At 46.8% G+C, this 18,991-nt stretch overlaps 1 protein-coding gene across 1 annotated transcript in view; it reads right to left on the reverse strand.

Moving 5' to 3' along the window:
* lama1 (laminin, alpha 1) overlaps positions 1–18,991 on the reverse strand; it is a 327,154-nt gene that overhangs the window by 261,813 nt on the left and 46,350 nt on the right. The gene's annotated exons all lie outside the window — the stretch shown is intronic.

Consider the following 18,991-nt stretch of genomic DNA (forward strand, 5'->3'; position numbering starts at 1 on the left):
GAGGAGTAGGGGGTGATGGAGGAGTGGACCATGGTGTCACGGAGGGAACGATCCCTACGGAATGCCGCCAGGGGGAGTGAAGGGAAGATGTGTTTGGTGGTGGCATCATGCTGGAGTTGGCGGAAATGGCGGAGGATGATCCTTACACTCTTTTCAAGTGAAGCAGCATTTCACTTGCACTTCCCTCAACTTAGTCTACTGCATTCATTGCTCCCAATGCGGTTTCCTCTACATTGGAGAGACCAAACGCAGACTGGGTGACCGCTTTGCAGAACACCTTCAGTCTGTCCGCAAGCATTACCCAGACCTCCCTGTCGCTTGCCATTTCAACACTCCACCCTGCTCTCATGCCCACATGTCCGTCCTTGGCCTGCTGCATTGTTCCAGTGAAGCTCAACGCAAACTGGAGGAACAGCACCTCATCTTCCGACTAGGCACTTTATAGCCTTCCGGACTGAATATTGAGTTCAACAATGTTAGATCATGAACTCTCTCCTCCATCCCCACCCCCTTTCCGTTTTATCCCCCTCCTTTTTGTTTTTTCCAGTAATTTATATAGATTTTTCTTTTCCCACCTATTTTAATTATTTTTAAATGTATTTCCATCCATTGTTTTATCTCTACCTTTTAGCCTTTTTTGATTCCTTCACCCCACCCCACCCCACTAGAGCTATCTGTACCTTGTTTGTCCTGCTTTCTACCCTTAATTAGCACATTCCTTTAGATAATATCACCACCTTCAACACCTCTTTGACCTTTTGTCTGTGACATCTTTTGGTTATCTCCACATATCACTGGCCCTTTACCTAGCTCTTCTTGTCCCAACAACCACCCCCCCCCAACCTCCCACTTTAAACCAGCTTATATTTCACCTCTTTCCTATTTTTACTTAGTTCTGTTGAAGGGTCATGAGGACTTGAAACGTCAACTGTGCTCTTCTCCACCGATGCTGCCAGACCTGCTGAGTTTTTCCAGGTATTTCTGTTTTTGTTTTTGTATCAGAGATAACTCCCTTGCTTCTCTTTGATATTGGTGCCACAGGGTCTTTTACATTCTCCTCAAAGGGCAGATGGGACCTTGGTTCACAGTCTGATCCAGCACAGCACCATGCTCCCTTAGTACTGCACTGGAATGTCAGCCTTTGATTTTTTTTTTATTATTGTACTTAACTGGGCCTTGAAGAACCTTGCCACTCAGAAGCAAGTGTGCTACCAACTGAGCCACGGCTGACACACTACCAGGGCTGACAAATTAGCTGCGTTTGATTTTTGTACTTGCAAGGTTGTAGAACTGCACTGTTTATCCAACTCTCCCTCCCCTCCTTCACATTCAAACCCAGTGAAGGATGATGTGTGGGAAGGGGCTATCTTAAAAAACAGGAGAAAATAAACTAGGGGAGGGGAGGAGGAAACTAAAGTTACATTTGGCTTTGATATCAGACATAGGTCAGACTGTACCTGACTTGTTTTCCATTCACCCAGACCACTTGGTCAAGCACCTCCTGCCAAAAAAGTCAAATATATCTTGGGTAATTCTTGTTTCATCTGCCTATCAGTTTTCCTTGGTCTTAGTTCCTATAAGTGTTCTACAAATGCAGGTTATTAGAGCTGTAACTTCCAACTAGCGTCAGAAAGAGATGGCCTGCAGGAATTAGGAGAAATAAGTACCTACTTACCGCCCTTGAAAATTACGCCGACACTTCCAATCGCCGGAGCTGCTTGGGGCCTGTATCGAAAGGCTCCTCATAGGCCCCAGTGAACTGCAGCTCCAGTGGATTCAAGGAGGCCACACCCCCTTTTTTACAGCACTTGCTACCGTAAAGCAGGTAAGGTTAAAGGGCCAGGGAAATTGACGGGCCAGGTAAGCGTCTAAGGTAAGTGGATAGGGGAGGGTGGTGGGGGGATTGGAGGTCAGTAAGGTGGGCGGGGTCAGAGGTGGGGAGGTCAGGGGTCAGAGGGTGGGAGGGATCGGAGGGTGGGGCAGAATCCTTGTGGGGTGTGGTTGGTGGGGGTGAAGGGAGTCCCCTGGGGGTTGGTCTGAATGTTCACGATAGTTACCCGGAAGCTAGAAGAGGTTTTAATTCTTCTAGCTTCTTCTGAATGGCGGAACCATCCAGAGTTTGTGATTAAAATTGCATTTGCAGATGGTTCCCAACGCAACGCAATTGTCCAGAGGAAGTGTGCACTTCTGGGCAATTGCCATGCAAACCCTTACCTGGAAACTTCCGAGGGGGATTCCTCAGCACGTCTTTGGGGTACCCCCCAAATCCAACACTGGGCAGCTTGGAAGTTATGGCCCATAGTGTAGCAAAAAGTCCCAAGATACTTCATTGGGTGTCATCCATCAAAATTTGGCATGGAGTCACATCAGGAAATAATAGAATGCATGACCAAAAGTTTTGACAAAGAAAGGTGTTAAGGAGTGGCTTAAAGGAGGAAAGAGAGAGGTAGAGAGACTAAGAGGTTTATGAAGGGAGATCCAGAGCTTAGGGCCTAGGCAGCTGAAGGTATGGTCACCAATGGTGTAGCGACGAAATCGAGACTGTGCAAGCAGCCAGGATTGAAGGAGGGCAGAGATTTCAGAGGGTTGTAGGGCTGGAGGAGGTTGCAGACATAAGGGAGGGTTAAGGCCATGGAGGTAACTGAAAACAAGGATGAAAATTCTAAAATTGAAGTGTTGCCAGACTGGGAGCCAATGTAGGAGAGCAAGCATAAGGGTGATGGGAGAATGGTCCTTCAATAAAATAGCTCAAAATAGCCCTTTTAGAATGGATACAAAAGCAGTAGAAACCATGCCTACTTTGTTTTCTTTAGACTCTTGAGGTACTGCTGCTGAGAACTGCTAGCTCAACCAGATCAGAAATCAAGCTCATGACCTTCTTGTTCTGTTTGGCTCAGTAACAAACCAACTCATCTTTCCAATGGCAAATACACTCCAATTTGAGATTCCTTGCTGGGTTCTACAACAGATGTGAATGTTATATAGTCAGGGAGGCTTTGAGGACATCCCTGAAACATTGGGGTGTGCATACCAGGTAGTTCCTGCATTTCTCAGCCTTGTTCCAAATGCAGTGCACTTAACCACAGCAACATTTCGCTGCCCAACAGTCTAAGATCCTGAGGGGTCCCGACAGGGTGGATGCGGAGAGGATGTTTCCTCTTGTGGAAAAATCTAGAACTAGGGCTCACTGTTTAAAAATAAGGGGTCGCCTATTCAAAACAGAGATGAGGTGAAATTTTTTCACTCAGGGTGTCGTGAGTCTTTGGAACTCTCTTCATGAAAAGGCGGTGGAAGCAGAGTCTTTGAATATTTTTAAGGCAGAGGCGGATAGATTCTTGGTAAGCAAGGGGGTTGTAGGTTATCAGGGGGTAGGTGGGATGCAGGTTTCAGGTTACTATCAGATCAGCCATGGTCTTATTAAATGGCGGAACAGGCTCGAGGGGCTCAATGGCCTACTCCTGCTCCTTGTTCGTATGCTGAGAATAGTACTTTGGTCAGCAGACAGACAAAGGGGAAAAACAAGTAATTGAGGCACCGCCACTTTTCTTTTCTTTTCATAATTATATAGCTATGTTGTGGTGCATTTAGAAAGGCTCAACTTAAATAGCTTACAATAATATGGAGAGGGAGGTCTTGTGGTACAGTGCGTAGTGCCACTGCCTCTAAGTCAGGAGCTCTGGGTTCAAGTCCCACTCCAGAACTTGATAGCCAAGGAAGGTGTGTTCATAACGTGGCCAAACAGGTTGAGCATCAACCAGTAAATCCTTCCAATGCACGGCAATAGTAGGCTGTAGTAGTAGGAGAGAATGCCTGGTCAGCCAGGTGATAAAAAGAAAGTTGGTGTCTCTACCATCACTATCCATAGCTCCAGACTACGATATACATATAGAAGTGCATCTTGCCACACAATACAGACTCCCCAAGTGATCTGTAACATACCACCTCCACAATAATGTGGAGGTGCAGCTGGTATGTATGCGCAAATGTGTCACCAAACCATCTTTTGGGAATCATACAACAGCAATACCACCACATTCCAAATTGAACTGGTTGAATTGATGGTCAATTTCTGACACTGACATAGCTCAAATCTGCTTCCAAAGACTTACTGCAACAGAATTATAAGGAGCAATACAGTGAGTACATTGAGTAACTGAAGCAGCTAGACAGACACATCCCTCCGGTGTCAGAAACAGCACCAGTTTCCATGCTGTTGTATCAAAACAAGACCAATAAAGAAATCTAGAACTGGGAAGAGCCACATGCTGAAACCCAACATGTGCTAAGTTAACAGACATGGCACCAACATTAACACAGCCGGCTTCATGTCCCTAATCTGGGAGATTATCAGGAAAGTTTCCTCCTATCAATCTGCTAACCCTCTTATGGAAAGTACTGGTGTGGTAACATACGATCATACAAATTAGGAGCAGGAGTAGGCCACTCGGCCCCTCGAGCCTGTTCCGCCATTCAATAAGATCATGGCTTATTTAATTGTAACCTCAACACCACATTTCCACCTACCCCCAATAACTTTTCACCCCCTTGCTCATCAAGAACCTTAAAAATAACGAAAGACCCGGCTTCCACCACCTTGAGAGGTACAGAGTTCCAAAGGCTCGCTACCCTCAGAGAAAACATTTCTCTCCGGCTCTGTTTAAATGGGCAGCTCCTTGGGCGGAATCGTCCCAGATTTGCACAAAGTGTGGTCAGGGCAGGAAAAAGGACGTTTTCCCCGTTGGCCGCAATGGTGGTTTTTGCGCTGTACTGTCCCATTCCCAGTGTGTCCCGCCTCGTCAATAATGCATTCGGGGGAAATACTCTGGATTGCTGGCAGGTGGGCTCAGATTTGCCCGCCACGCTGTGCCCTCGGCACTTCCTCGCCCTGGGCGCCATATTTAAAGCACAGCAGAGCGTGTGCCTACTTCATGTCTACAGACCAGACTGCTCTGAAGGCAAAGGCGGCGGCAGCCCCCAGATTTAATGTGACGCCTCTCCGGGGCACCTGCTGGAAGCAGGGGAAGGCCGCCCCACTATCCTCTACCCCCCACTCTAGCCGCAGGAGGTCCACCAGAGTCACCGATCCAGCCTGGGAGGCGGTGGCAGTGGTGGTCAACGCCAACACAGCACAGAGGCGGTCAGCCATCCAGTGCAGGAAGAGAATGAATGCCCTCATCCGTTCTGCCAGGGTAAGTCAACCATCTCATCACTCTCAACTCACACACTCAAGCCACAAATCCACAGGGAACTCACAACTCAAGGGACAGCGCCACTAACTGTCACACACACCCTCACATCTCCATCAGGCTCGTAGCCTCTGGAGCTCACATCCTCATCCCGTCCTCATCCCGCTCACCACACAAACATTCCATGCAGTGCCATACTTCCCGCTCACACTCTCTCCATCTATTTTCATGCAGGAGAAGCTGGTTCACAATAGGAGGGAGTGTCCCACATTAGGCCCCTCACTCATTTTGAGGAGCGTGCCATTGCGCTGACTGGTGGGCCCTGCCTGCGGCGATGGTGAGGTCAGCGGCAAACACCCACATGAGGGTGAACTTCCACCGCATCATCCCTCTCTCAACGCAACTGTGAGTGCTCTCTCTCCTGCTTTTGGCTCCACTGCCATGCACTAATTATCTCAGAATCACAGTGCAGAAGAGGCCCTTCGGCCCATCGAGTCTGCACCGACATGTGAGAAACACCTGACCTACCTACCTAATCCCAATTACCAGCACTTGGCCCATAGCCTTGAATGTTATGACATGCCAAGTGCTCATCCAGGTACTTTTTGAAGAATGTGAGCCAACCCGCCTCCACCACCCTCCCACATCTCTACTTTGGTTCTCAGGGAGCTCTGTCAAGCGACCGATGCCTTCAGCCAGCCAGGCCCTCAGCTCCATCCAGGTCCTCAACTCCAGCCAAGAAGACACTTCCTCTATTGGAGAGCTGGAAATAAGCAGCCTGGAAGACCCGTCACAGCGCTTACCCACACCCTCCACCAGTGCAGAGACACGGACCTCGGTGGGACCTAGATCTAGAGCAGGCTCAGGTTCACAACCTGGTGGTCACCTCACATGTCCACAGCAGGAGGAGGCAGGTTCAGCCAAGCTCCCTGGCACTCAGAGGACTGCTGGGGAAGAGGCATCTGTGAGGTCCAGGTCAGACGACGAGCCTCTGGATTTGGCCTTTCACCTCATCCTGGAGAGTCAGCAGAAGGCAGGGAACATCACACAGAGCTGTTGGAAGCCCTCAACTGAGTGGCACGTGAGTCGCAGGAGTGCTTCAGCCTGCTCTCTGATGAAGTGGTGCCCACATGTGTACACATGGAGGTCTCCATGGGAAGGATGGCGGACGCCATGGAGACCCTGATCCAGCAGAAAATGGAGCTGTGCACAAACCTGCACTCCATCACGGTAGCCATGAGTGCGTTCCTGCAGTGGCAACGCTAGAGGAAAACAGGGCACCTCAACATCACTCCAGGGGCTCCTTCCCCTCATGTAGTCAAGCCGGGGCCCTCGGGCACCCAAAGGGAGGAGAAGTGGCAGCTGGACACCCCGGGTCAACCACTCAGGAATCTCAGAGGCTGTCCCCTCCCCTTGAGTCCCTTTTGCCTGTGACACCCTCAACCTCATCCTCTGTCACCATAGAGGGAGCAGCTGGCCCACTGGAAGACAGCAAAAGCAAGCTAGGGCCTTCAAAGCCTCGGCTCTCCAAAGGACACATGCCAAAGTCATCAGAGGCGACAGGGCCAACTATTGCACAGATTGTCTCCAGCCCTGCTGTGGATGTCAGGGCAGCGCCGAGGAGAGGTGGTAGGCCTAGAAAAGTTAAGAAATTCTGATCACAAGTGGTTGCATGGGTGAACACATTTTGTCACTTTATAATCTGAAAATATATTTACTTTAAACTGAATAACGTGTAATGTTGTCTTTCAGCTTCATTTACAGGCTTTGAGAGTCCTCCCCCGCATCCCCCAACCACTAGCAGTTCAGCTGCATGCAGCCGGACCACGAGTGATTCTGGAGGGAGAAGTGTATGTGTGGCAGGGCCTTTCGGAGCCTCGTGCAAGCACTCTCTCCCACACACACACGGAGCCTTCATCCATCACACTCATCTCACTGTCCCGAGCATTTTCAATGCTGCCTGCTGGGGTTCTCTTTCAGTTGTCCATCTGAGCTGACCTGCATCTCCGCCCACCCACTGATCACACTCCCATGCAGTACCTGCGCCCGTCCAACCCTAGGGTCTACTCACTTTCGATTATAACAGCCATGGTAGTCGTTAAGTTCTTCTTCATCCTATTTTCCTGAACTTAGGTCATCCCTCTCGATTGTGCTAATAGCATTGTTAATTAACAGAGCCATCCCTTCCCCTTTTCCTAGCTTCCTGTTCTTCTGAAATTTAATGTACCCTTCAATATTCAGCTCCCAATCTATGTCACCCTGCAGCAATGTCACTGCAATGGCTATCAGATCATACTTATGCGTTTCTATTTGAGCTATCAGTTCATCTGTTTTGAGTCAAATGTTACATGTCGTTGGGTCAAAATCCTGGAACTCCCTCCCTAACAGCACTGTGGGTGAACCTACACCACATGGACTGCAGCGGTTCAAGAAGGCAGCTCATTACCACATCTCAAGGGCAACTAGGGATGGGCAATAAATGTTGGCCCAGCCAGCGAAGCCCACATCCCGTGAGTGAATTAAAAAAATAGACCTTAACCACTTACCAGATACTCACTAGATAATCACCAAACAGCGAGCTTCTTCCCCTGCAGCAGAGTAAGAGCTCATACCTACAGGGTGAAAATGTTAGAAAAGGCAGAACAGCACCTCCTTCTCCTCTTCCCCTAACTCCCTCATTCACCTAACTCCCAGCACTCTCATTCAAAGTCACACTCCAGTGCTAAGTCACACTGAGAGGCTTGTATTAATATGCTGACCATTGGGTGTAGATATAATCTGACACCTAATTAGGTGTGGCAATCATCGTGGATGTGTATCTAACGCGCACTCACCAGTACATGTGAAGCACTGGCACTTGGATGAAGGGAGAGAATTGCAAGGTGTGGGAGTTCTGCATTTGTACTAAGTGTAAGTCAAATTTCTCAACCTGTGAGAATTGGCATTTATGTAATGCCTCTCCTGTCTTTAATGGGTTAATTAAGGAAAGCCAGCATGGATTTCTTAAGGGAAAATCATGCTGGAGTGTTTTGAGGAGGTAGCAGACAGCATTGTTGCAGGCAATGCTATTGATGTGGTGTACATGGACTTCCAAAAGGCACTTGATACAGTACCGCACAACACACTCGTGAGCAAAGTTATAGCTCATTGAATAAAAGGTACAGCAGCAACATAGGTGCAACATTGGCTGAGTGATAGGAAGTAGAGAGTAGTGGTTAATTGTTGTTTTTGGGCTGGAGGCAGGTTTGTAGTGGAGTTCCTCAAGGGTCAGCGTTGGGACTCTTGCTTTCCCTGATATATATTAATGGCCTAGCCTGTGGTGTACGGGGCTCAATTTCAAAATTTGCGGATGATATGAAGCTTGTAAGCAATGTGAACTGTGAGGAGGATAGTGCAGAACTCCAAAAGGACATAGACAAGTTGGTGAAATGGGTAGACTGGTGAAAAATGAAGTTCAATGTGGAGAAATGTGAGGCAATTCATTTTGGCAGGAAGACCATGGAGGGACAATATAAAATAAAAGGCACAATTCTAAAGGGGGTGCAGGAACAGAGACCTGGTTTATAGGTGCATAAGTCATTAAAGGCGTCAGGACAGATTGAGCGGCTAATATAGCATGCAGTATCCCAGGCTTCAGCAGGGATTTTCCAGCCTTGCCACTGGCAGGCATCAGTGCAGGTGAGACGGGAAGATTTGGAGAACTGTTGACTTTTAACGGCTCTCCAAACTTTCCCACGTCATCCGCAATAATGCCTGTCGGTGTAGGGCTGGAAAGTCCTGCCCTTTATTAATAGGGGCATTGAGTACAAGGGCAAGGAGGTTGTGTTGAACTTGTGTAAGATACTAGTTCAACCTCAGCTGGTGAATTTCGTCCAGTTCTGGGTGCTGCACTTTAGGAAGGATGTGAAGGCATTGGAGAGAGTGCAGAAAAGATTCATGAGAATGGTTCCCGGGATGAGGAACTTCAGTTATAAAAATAGATTGAAGAAGGTAGAACTGTTTTCCTGGGAGAAAAGAAGGCTGAAAGGAGATTTGACAGAGGTATTCAAAATCATGAGGTCCGGAGAGAGTAAATAGGGAGAAACTGTCCCCACTCTTGAAAGGATGGAGAATGAGAGGACACCGATTTAAATTAACCGGCAAAAGAAACAAATGCGATATGAAAAAAAAAACTTTCATGCAGTTAAGGTTTGGAGTGCACTCCCTAAGTATGTGGTGGAGGCAGGTTCAATTGAAGCACTCAAAGGGGAATCAGACTGTTATTTGAAAAGGAAGGATGTGCAGGGTTATGGGGAGAAGGCAGGAGAATGGCACTAAGTGAATTGCTCATTCGGAGAGCTGGTGCAGGCACAATGGGCTAAATGGCCTCCTGCACTGCAAAAATTCGGTGATTCACGACTTCAGGGCATCTCAAAGCACTTTACAACCAATGAAACACTTTCAAAATATTTGAAGTAACAGTCACTGTTATAGAGTAGGAAACACAAGAGCCAAGATCCCACAAACAAGAATGTGATGATGCCCAAGTAATCTGTTTTTGGTGATGTTGGTTGATGGACAAATATTAACGAGAACACCAGGATGAACTCCCCTCCCCTTCTTCAAATTAGTGCAGTCTAATCTTTTATGTCAACCTGAGAGGGGACACAGTCCTCGGTTTAAGGTTTCATCCTAACGACAGCACCTCCGACAGTGCAACACTCCCTCAGTGCTGCACTGAAGTGTCAGCTTCGGTTATGTGTTGAAGTTTTCAGAGAGGGACTTGGAACCCACAAACTTCTGACTCAGAGGCAAGAGTGCTATCAACTGAGCGCTGGCTGACACACAGCAGTTGTAAACCATTCTCATGCAGTGCCATATGCCAGGGCAACTCAACTTACAAGAACAGGTCAAGTCCTTTGCAATCGCCTTATAGCGTCAGAATTTGCCCATAAAATGCTGAGTGCTAGCCCTCCCCTCTGATTAATAAACCTCTGGCATGTTGCCCCCAGCATAAAAAATAAAAACAAGTCAATCATTTTTGGTTTGCGGTCACTTTAAATGCCAATGGCAACCAAGTTTGCATTGTCACATACTGAGCTTCCAGTCCAACATTAACATGCTGTGCACACTCAACACCAGCACAGCAAATATGTCATTTAACTGTTTCTTAACCCCTGGCAACCTCTGTTAATCTGAAACTAGGTTCGCAGAAAATGAATCTGCAATTAGATTTCACATCTAAACAGCTTCTTTCACGTACTCGGCAAAAAGCAGCAAAGCGTAAAGCCATTCAGGGACGGCGAAAGCAATTAGAAAAACAGGCCAAGTGCAAACAAAAGGCACAGTGGCAGCCACCAGCCCAGAAACCTGTGAAAAAACAGTTGGGGGTCAAGAGGAAACTGTAAGTTTGTGACAGGAAAGAAGTCATGAGATGTGCAAATAGTTGAAGCCCATTTGGCTAATTACCGTGGGAGAATGAGAATCAAAGCCCCCTTTCTCGCATCCTTTCCTGTTCACCCACATACTAGCAAACATGGTTTTAAACAGTGCCAACAGCCTTGTGTAAGTATCTTCTCAGTAACAACAGACCCTCCACTTTAATCCCATTAACATCTATAACACCACCCTGTTGCACCAACGACACAAGGCATTGTGCATCTCAGGAAGTTTCAGAGGCTGAATTCAATAAAGGCAATATGGGTTCCTTCAATACTCAAGTTTTCGTCATACATGATGCATCAATCAGAGCTAATTTCACATCAATCAGGGTTAAAAGCTTCACAACAGCTTGAAAATGTAGTGCAAAGGTGGCATGGTATAAATAATTAAGTATGTAAATATGAATAAATAATTCAAATGACCGAGCAGAGAAGGAGCTTCTCTGATTGTATCTTTACGAGGTTTGTTTTCAGTTTGGGATATGTATGCATGCAGTGTTTCAAGATCTTCAGCAGTTGAAGCCTCTTGCTCATCCCCGATTTTCATCGTTGTACCATTGGTAGCCATGCCTTCAGCTGCCAAGGTCTGGGCTCTGGAATTCCGTCCCTACACCTCTCCGCTGCTGTACTCTCGATACTCTGTAAGACAATCCTTAAAACCTACCTCTTTGACCAAGCTTTTGGTCATCTGTCCCTTTAAGTGGCTCAGCGTCAACATGTGATTGATAATGCTGCAGTGAAGCATTAGTGGACAGCTGACTATGTTAAAAGGTGTTGTATAGATGCAGACTGTTGTTGTCGTTGTAATCCTGAGGCCAATTTTCATACTTGGGCAGCCAATTGATGAAGTGTGGGAGCCACCTGCCCAGTGGATGTGGTGACCTGAACTATTTTGAGTGGGGGCCTCATTTAACCTTCACTCTCCGAAAGGAAATCCTGTTTGGGCTAACTGATTCTGGGTCAGCACAATATCAGGCAATTTGGGCTCTGAGACATTTCTGGTGGTCCTTGGAATTGTGGAGAACGCACATCCTTCAAAACTGCAGTTGCGGTCCTATCTACATCATAATCAAGACGTCCACTGCTTAAAACAGGCTGGTACTTTGACCTGCAAGGGGAGAGCCCTTTAGGAATGGCGCCACTTGGAACTTTGTTGCTAATAGGGCACTGAGTCTGCTGACCCAACTAACCCTCCAGTCCTGATTCTGACCTGGCCAGCTCAGAGTAAACAGGGTGGTATTAGACCAAGGCTGGCATCGGGATCACTCAACATCCTGTTACTGCCACCATCTTGGAGAGGGACCTTCCAAGGGACAATCAGGTGACCCCATTTTTCTACCTACAGGACCTTTAAAAATGCAACCTGACACATACATTTCCACAGGTGAATAGACAACTCATATGTCCCAGGCGGCAATTTGAAAAAAAGCTTCCAAACTATTTCTGATTTGCCTTTTGTCAGCCCAACGAGGGGCAGGAGTGATCCTCCGGGGTTCCTGTAGAGTACTGTGGGTCCTTGCTGCCTCATGACTCTTCAGGATTGCTCCACTGACCATCTAGTGAGGTGCAGGAGGATGCCCATTGGCCAGGCATTTGTAATGAAGATCCTTTTCTTTTATTCATTCACGGGATGTGGGCTTCGCTGGCTGGGCCAGCATTTATTGCCCACCCCTAATTGTCCTTGAGAAAGTGGTGGTGCGCTGCCTTCTTGAACCGCTGCAGTCCATGTGTGGTGTAGGAACACTCGTAGTGCTGTTAAGAAGGGAATTCCAGGATCTTGACCCAGCGACAGTGAAGGAACGGCAATATATTTCCAAGTCAGGATGGTGAGTGACTTGGAGGGGAACTTCCAGGCGGTGGTATTCCCATCTATCTGCTGCCCTTTGCTTCTAGATGGTAGTGATTGTGGGTTTGGAAGGTGCTGTCGAAGGAGCCTTGGTGAATTCCTGCAGCGCATCCTGTAGATGGTACACGCTGCTGCTACTGTGTCGGTGGTGGAGGGAATGAATGTTTGTGGATGTGATGCCAATCAAGTGGCCTGCTTTGACCTGAATGGTGTCAAGCTTCTTGAGTGTTGTGGGAGTTGCACTCATCCAGGCAAGTGGGGAGTATTCCATCACACTCCTGACTTGTGCCTTGTAGATGGTGGACAGGCTTTGGGGAGTCAGGAGGTGAGTTACTTGTTGCATGATTCCTAGCCTCTGACCTGCTCTTGTAGCCACAGTATTTATATGGCTAGTCCAGTTCAGTTTCTGGTCAAGGTAACCCCCAGGATGTTGATAGTGGGGGATTCAGTGATGGCAATGCCATTGAATGTCAAGGGGCGATGGTTAAATCCTCTCTTGTTGGAGGTGGTCATTGCTTGGCACTTGTGTGGCGCGAATGTTACTTGCCACTTGTCCAGGATATTGTCCAGGTCTTGCTGCATTTGGACGTGGACTGCGTCAGTATCTGAGGAGTCGTGAATGGTGAACATTGTGCAATCATTAGGGAACATCCCCACTTCTGACCTTATGATGGAGGGAAGGTCATTGATGAAGCAGCTGAAGATGGTTGGGCCGAGGACACTACCCTGAGAAACTAATGCAATGATGTCCTGGAGCCGAGATGACCTCCAACAACCACAACCATCTTCCTTTGTGCCAGGTGGCTCCAACCAGTGGAGAGCTTTCCCCCGATTCCCATTGACTCCAGTTTTGCTCGGGCTCCTTGATGCCACACTCGGTCGAAAGCGACCTTGATGTCAAGGGCAGACACTCTCACTTCAAAGTGCCTGGGGCCTCCCCACTGATTGAAAGGATGCATAGTTGGTGCATTCCATCGGTCAGCAGCCCAAAAGTCAAAATCTACCCTGGCATTTTTTCACTTCAGTGGCGTGGACATCTATCAAGCAAAAAGATTGAGTGCAAGAAGAATAGACAGGACTAAAGATTCACTGCAGCGCCTCCAGCAGTTCAAAGGTGACACTCACTGCAGCACTTAACAAAGACAGGAAGCTCCAGGATCAGACTGATCTCTACAGGGCAAGAGTTAAGTTGCACCAAGCCACTTCAGACTCCCCGAGCTGGGGGTAAGTCAAACAGGGGTCCTGCTCCTCATCTCCATTCAACAAATTGCGTGTGTGTGAACTGGGCCTTGATGTAATGCTGGCAATGACCAAACAGCTTCTACTGGTAACTTAAACCACAAATACAGATCAATGAACTCACTGGCCCATTCGGGCCTTGCAAGGGTCATGGTCGGGAGGGGAAGGGGTTGGTAGCTATAATGACTGGGAAAAACAAATTGGCAACAATGTTCCTTTCAACATGCATCACTCTCAGATGTAACAGCTTAGAAAGACTGGCATTAGTAAAAATGTTTATTAATACATGTTCGGCACTTCTGAAATGTTCAGCCTGCAACACATGACTATCTCCTTCTTTCTGAAGAATCAAATTGAGAATGATTATACAGTCACAGAAGCACAAAAGGTCAGATACTCAGTTGAGATATTTCTCACTAGTCGGCAGTGAATGCTACTTTGATCAGCTTGGTGGTAGGCGTCACAATCCAATGATTGTTCCATTTTAATAACTATATGGCTATCAGGGGCACACATCAAAGCCCACATGTAATTGGACATGTAGCCCATTATTAAAAAAGCCTTTGGGCACTCTCATCACTTCTGTTATTTTCATAGCTATTCAATGCCTTTTCAAGCACTCTCTGAAGGACCATCTCAACTCCCTGCATTTGTGGCAAGATGAAGCATGTCAGATAGTTCCATCAGGATTGTGCACTCCAGCTTTACATATCACAGACTGTATTATTTTCAAATGTTGTTATAATATTGCAGCATCCAGTTCTGTCTCTGAATGACTACATTTTGGTGCAGTCACTTGGACATATCTATCAAATGAAACAGCCAGAAAAGAGCACAGTGAAGATCGACTGAATGATGCCAGGAATGAGAAATTATCGCTGTGAAGAAAGGCTCAAAAGATGGGGCTTTTTTTTTGTCCGATACCAGAGCATAAAAGGTTAATGGGAATTTAGCAGAGGTTTCAGGGTGAATAGTGTAAGCTTGCTTCCATTGGTTGGCAAATTCATACCAGGAGGGTACATGGATTCAGAATTATCAATGGGAGAATGCGAAGATTTTTCACACAGTTATAAGAAGATGGGAATATTTACCGCCTTCAGCTAGAGAGGTAGAAATTAAAGGGAATTGGATAAGTGTTTAAAAATGGGGAAATTTTTAAAAAGGCAGGGCAGGAAACCTTCTCTGATAAGAGGATAACTCTGGTTGAGGAGCTAGCAGCAGCACATGCTTGATAGGCCAAATGGCCTCCTGCTACACTGTAATGATCTGACCATATAGAATGGAATCATAGGATAATAGAACATTTACAGCACCGAAGGAGGCCATTTGGCCTATCGAGTCTGTGCCAGCTGTCTGCAAGCACAATTTAGCTACTCCCACTCCCTCGCCCTTTCCCTGTAACCCTGCAATTTTTCTCTCTTCAGGTGCTTATCCAATTCCCTTTTGACAGCCTTGATTGTCTCTATCCCCTTCTCATTCCAGATCATAACCACTCACTGTGTAAGAAGAGTTTCCCTCACATTGTCGTGGTTTCCCATGCCAATTATCGTAAATCTGTTTACTCCAGTTCTTGCCCCTTCCACCAATGGGAACCGTTTTTCCTTATCTACTCTGTCTAGCCCCCTTATGGTTTTGAGCAGCTCGGTCAAATCTATTCTCAACCTTCTTTAAGGAGGCCAGCTTCACCAATCTATCCAAGTAACTCAAAGGTCCTCATCCCTGGAACAGTTCAAGTAAATCTTTTCTGCGTCCTCTCTGAAGAAGGTATTGGTAATGAAAGCTGGGTCATGGAAAGTTGATCATCCACCCCAACTCTAAAGATCAGTATCCCTTACCTTCCAGTTAATAGCTGAAAGTGGACCCTATAGTCAATATTCCCTCTCAGCTGCATGGCTGCACAGCAACTGGAAAATCTCCACCGAGGCTATGCACAAGTCGGCTCCTTTAAATTAGTGCAGGTGCCCAGCTGCACAAAAAATTTAAAGGGGGTGACGCATTTAAAGAAATCGCCCGCACAACTCGAAAAAAAATCGCAGGGGACATTAGTTCTAATATTCTGTTTACACAGATGAAGCCTCTGATCACTTTTGCATTGGAGATATATCCACAGAACAAATAAGACTGTGTGCAATGTAAACAGAGTGCAGTGAGACCACATGGTACCAATACTGCAGTAGAAAGGGCTCTGCAATATGAATCAGATAAAAGGTTGGAGTGATATCAGCCTCAGATTTGTATCTGTACAATGTGAGGCACAGCTAGTGGATCTGACTGATGTGGAAAGTTATACCTCACATTAAGCTCAGTGACAAACGGCGTGTGAGACTGAGGCTGCTCTTTCCTATTATTAGAAAGGTTCCATTCTAAGCTTGAAAAGTTCACATGGCACTTTTACGATGGGGCTTTGCATCTAGTTGGAATTTTAATACGACAAAAGCCATGGTGATGTGGGAGACTGATAGCCTCTGACTCCCGTCAAACTGCACATTCAACAATACTCTGCATAAACAGTGCTCATGTAACAGCGCTGTCAAGCACTGCCTGCATCTCAAACAGTCATTGGTGAATGCAGAGATCTCCCAGTGTTTCCGGACAGTTGCCTGCAAAGGAATCAGCCATCCCATTGTTAAAGGATAAAAACAAAAAGCTAGAAGCTACTGCGGATGCTGGAAATTCAAAACAAAAACAGAATTACCATTACAAGCCTACCGACTCCCACAGCTACCTCGACTACAGCTCCTCACACCCCGCTTCCTGTAAAGACTCTATCCCATTCTCTCAGTTCCTTCGCCTCCGTCGCATCTGTTCTGATGACGCTACCTTCAAAAACAGCTCCTCTGACATGTCCTCCTTCTTCCTTAACCGAGGTTTTCCATTCACGGTCGTTGACAGGGCCCTCAACCGTGTCCGGCCCATATCCCGCGCATCCTCCCTCACGCCTTCTCCTCCTTCCCAGAAACATGATAGGGTCCCCCTTGTCCTCACTTATCACCCCACCAGCCTCCGCATTCAAAGGATCATCCTCCGCCATTTCTGCCAACTCCAGCATGATGCCACCACCAAACACATCTTCCCTTCACCCCCCTTGACGGCATTCCGTAGGGATCATTCCCTCCGGGACACCCTGGTCCACTCCTCCATCACCCCTACTCCTCAACCCCCACTTATGGCACCTCCCCATGCCCACGCAGAAGATGCAACACCTGCCCCTTCACTTCCTTTCTCCTCACCATCCAAGGGCCCAAACACTCCTTTCAAATGAAGCAGCATTTCACTTGCATTTCCCCTAACTTAGTCTACTGCATTCGTTGCTCCCAATGCGGTCTCCTCTACATTGGAGAGACCAAACGCAAACTGGGCGACCGTTCTGCGGAACACCTGCGGTCTGTCCGCAAGAAAGACCCAAACCTCCCTGTCACTTGCCATTTTAACACTCCACCCTGTTCTCTTGCCAACATGTCTGTCCTTGGCTTGCTGCATTGTTCCAGTGAAGCCCAACGCAAACTGGAGGAACAGCACCTCATCTTCCGACTAGGCACTTTACAGCCCTCTGGGCTGAATATTGAATTCAACAACTTTAGATCTTAAACTCCCCCTCCCCCCATCCCCACCCCGTTTTTTTTCTCCCCCCACCCGCCTTTTTTTTTCAATAATTTATATAGATTCTTCTTTCCCCACCTATTTCCATTATTTTTAAATCTAAAACTAAAACCTTTAGTCTTTCCACCCCACCCCCACTAGAGCTGTACTTTGAATATCCTGTTTTCCATTCTTAATTAGCACTTTTCTCAGACAAAGACCACCACCTTCAACACCTCTTTGACCCTTTTGTCTGTGACATCTTTTGATTATCTGCTCACACCACACCCTCAATGTGTCTCTTCCCCCCCCCCCCCCCACCCACCTTAAACCAATTTATATTTCTCCCTTGTTGAAACTATGCTGCAGTTCTGCCGAAGGGCCATGAAGGCTCGAAACGTTAACTGATTTCTTCTCCGCCGATGCTGCCAGACTTGCTGAGTTTTTCCAGGTAATTCTGTTATTGTTAAAGGAGTTAGTTCTTTGCCTCTGCACCGTTACATTGTGCAAACTAATATCGTAAGATTGCTGACTGGTGCGTATTAATCAGGAAATGCTGCAGCACATTAAGTGCACTTTGATTTTAAAAATGCTTATTCTTAACCTCTGATTTTTTAAAAACTTTCTCTGTCGCAGCCAAGTACTGATCTCCTCAACTTCTCGGCCAGGCCCAACCCATAATATCACTCCCTGAGCATCACCTTCATCAAGAACCCGGCATGCATTAGCGGATTCTGACCTACTTCCCAGCAGATGTGGCCTCTCTAGGCTTCCTAATGTTACCTGACCTCTCTGCCCCATTTAACCCCAGCTGGTATGCACTGTTGCTTCCAACCCAACACTACCCCTCCCAAATCAACACTTCTAGCCTCACTTAATTATTTGGCTTTTGTCCTCTATTCTTGTTCTTCTTGGTGTCAGGCAGCAGCGAGTTTCTGCAGCAAGTTTCTCTTCAGTTTGAGCCCTTTCAGCCGCTCCGTCACATTTATATTGGCCACTTAATTAGCTTATCTCTGTTTGGAGAGAATTTATTGCTCACACCTTCCCTTGTGGATATCAGGAGGAAGTCATTATTCCGAATATTTATGATTTTCCACCTTTGTTTTAAGTCTTTCTGCATAATTGCCTCATTCCTAATTGCCCTCCTGTTGTTGTCAACTTGATTTTTTTTTAAACTGTTCTGTTTAGCCTTTGCTGCCGTGAATCATTGTAGGTTTGTCTTTGCCCCTCTCATGCCTTTGACACGTTTCTACTTATTCTTATATTCATCCGAGTGACCCTTCCCCCTTTCTTCCTGCAGGATTTGTAGAGGTAGTTTTTTTTCCCTCTTCACATACCTTTACATTTGCTTGTTAACATCTGTGGAGTTGGCATTCGATTGCACCTGGGTGAGATGAAACTTAAAGAGGATTCTAAATGGTGCTTGTAACCTGTGGCCCATCAATCAAACAATTAAATGTACAAGAGATAAGCTCCCTTCACATCATCAGCCAGTGTTGCACGAGGACACAAATTGAAGTGTTGGCAATTCCTGATACATCGCCGAAGAGCATATCATGATAATGAATATATCAAAGCTACAAGAACTTTGGAACAGAAAGATTTCAAACCCATCATCGCCAGTGCTCTGAGCATGGTCTCAGAATCTTGCCATTCAGGTAAAATGTCAGTAGCAGCATTCACCGGTTAGAGTCAGGAGATTGTTAGGTTCAGACCTCACT

Source organism: Cetorhinus maximus, chromosome 4 (assembly GCF_964194155.1).
Source record: "Cetorhinus maximus chromosome 4, sCetMax3.hap1.1, whole genome shotgun sequence".
Classification (NCBI taxonomy): domain Eukaryota; kingdom Metazoa; phylum Chordata; class Chondrichthyes; order Lamniformes; family Cetorhinidae; genus Cetorhinus; species Cetorhinus maximus.